Source organism: Nicotiana attenuata, unplaced genomic scaffold, assembly GCF_001879085.1.
Source record: "Nicotiana attenuata strain UT unplaced genomic scaffold, NIATTr2, whole genome shotgun sequence".
In the NCBI taxonomy this organism is placed as follows: domain Eukaryota; kingdom Viridiplantae; phylum Streptophyta; class Magnoliopsida; order Solanales; family Solanaceae; genus Nicotiana; species Nicotiana attenuata.
The window spans coordinates 230,117-232,748 of NW_017671348.1; positions in this window are offsets into that span (position 1 = coordinate 230,117).

The window sequence follows — 2,632 nt, forward strand, 5'->3', positions numbered from 1 at the left end:
ACTTGACTCACTAAGGACGGTTCCATTCCGATTCTCAAACAATTGCAAATATTCATGGAGCCACAAAAATATTAAGCATCAGGCACAAAGTGATACAATCCAAGAAACGATATATAGGCGTCAATAAACATGTTATCTATTCAACAAGGCATCATAAGCATTTCAAACCATAGGAAAGGTACTACACATGCTAGAGCCTAAATATGCAACTATCAAACTAGTCAAAGGTGCCTAGTAAATCTCATTTTTCCCATCCTTTTATTTCCTAAATCCTACTCTACTCTAAAGATAAAAAATTACTACCTGATTCAACTACATTCCGTGGAAAAGAATCGAGGCACAAAGAAAAACCACGAGGGATTATTACTACCTAAAAATAATAAATAAGACATATTTTTGGGTTTTTCTGTTTTTCAATTTTTTTTTGTTGTCTTTGGTTAGAATTTAGTCCCCTCAAGAAAATTGCCTAGCAGATCTATCATTGGAAAAAATCCAATCATTTCTAATCTTATATATATATATATATATATATATATATATAATATATATATATTAATATATATATATAATATATATATATATATATATATATTTACTAAAGCAATCCGAAAAACTAAAAACTAAATCCAGAATATTTTACTAATTTTTTTAATGCTAAAATAGAAAAGGCGAAGCTAAAAAAAAAAAGAAGAAATAATTAGTTTATCTGATATTTACAAGTCTCAGAGAATATATAACCTCCCACCCTACATTTAATTTATGGAATGTCCTCAGTGCATATATAAATCCATAAAAAAAACAAGTAAGGTGGTAGGAAAAACTCCCTGATGAGTCATTATCATCGCCTTCATCGTCGAAAGCCCCATCTGCAGCTGTCCACTCTTCATCCTCTGCTCCTTCATCAGCATCATCATCCTCCTCCTCCTCGGACTACTCTAGCTCGGCCTCGGAACACTCCGGCGTGCCTTACGACCCCACACTTAAGAGTTCATCACATGATGTTCACAATTTTGAGGCTACTCAGACTTCACCTCTTAATTTTTTTTGCATGAGAATCAATCAATGTCATAACGATGTCTACTACAATTACAATGCATATAGCTACCATCTGGGCTCTGGTGAGCCACTCCACACTTACTATTTTAAGGGGTCAAGACGACATATCACTAGTATGACAACCCCGGAGACTCGGGCTCCAATAGGGAAAAAGAATGCATTTGAGGCATTTTGACAAACACTTAGCGTGCACTAGTACCATGGGAGTGCTTGTAGAATGAGGGATTGCATCACCTTCCGAAATCGGCTTGGGAGTTTAGTGCTACCACCCTTGTAAACAACAACAACAACATCATTCCTATGGGGTTTATGGGGTGAGGACAAACATGCACATTGTTATTATGAAGAACATACCCAAAAGTTGTCCGATTTCATTACTTCACCCAATTTGAAATATGGCACAGAAGGAGTTAGAAACCATACCTTAGATGCTTGGTAGGGGGATTGCTCTTCAATTGATGTTGCTAGTACGTGAATGAGTGGATGAATGTATGAATGTATGGCTTCAATAGAGTTCTTGTGAGTGAGAGAGAGAAGGGGTTGGCAGTGGGGGAGAGAGCGTGTGTGTGTGGTGTTTTAATTAGGTAGAGGGGTTATAAAAAGAAAGAATTTTTTATGTTAAAACTTACCTAGCCTTGCTACAGAATTGGAAAAGCGAGGCAGGCCGTGAGATGAAGCAGGCTACACACCTTGCGGCACGAGGTAGGCAGCAAGATAAAGCGGGCTACAAACCGTGCTACGTGTGGTAGGCAGCGAGGTCCAGGGCGCTTTAGAGCGCGTGACGCCAGCTATTTTGCATGATTCTTGCCTCGCTTGTCTCGGTCCAGAGCGTATTCATGTAGTCTTCATTCAGTTTTGTGCACTATCCCAATCGTTATGACCTCCGAACGTGCCCTAGTACCTGTTCAAACACCAAAATTTTACTAAAAACTTGTTAGTACCTAAAAAGAAAAAGAAAAGCCTAATTAAGCCAAAATAAACTACGGATTGGGTTGCTTCCCGACAAGCGCCTTAGTTAACGTCACGTCATGACGAATACAACATTACAATGGGTTGCCTCTCACGAATCGCCTGATTTAACGTCGCGGCACGACGAAGTCAATTGAACTCAAGGTTCACTCAACACTTGAGGCTCCTTCAAATGAATCACCGATACAAATTTTTCTCTTCCATGACGAGATAATGTTTCAAGCTTTACCTATTGACTCTAATCCTGTTAGTTCCATCCTTGAATTCAATTTCTACAGCACCAATTGAGAATACTTGCACAACTCTAAATGGTCCCAACCATCAAGATTTTAGCTTACCCGAAAAGAATTTCAATCTTGAGTTATACAATAACATGACATCTCCGGGTTTGAAAATTCTCTCTTGAATATGTTTATCGTGCATCATCTTCATCCTTTCTTTGTACAGCCTGGTGATATCAAAAGCATGGTAACGGAAATCATCAAGTCCATGAAGCTCTATGACTCTACTCGTACCAGCGGCCTCTATGTCAAGATTTAATTGCCTTAATGCCGAAAAAGCTCTATGCTCTAAGTCCACCGGTAAATGACACGCCTTTCCAAACACC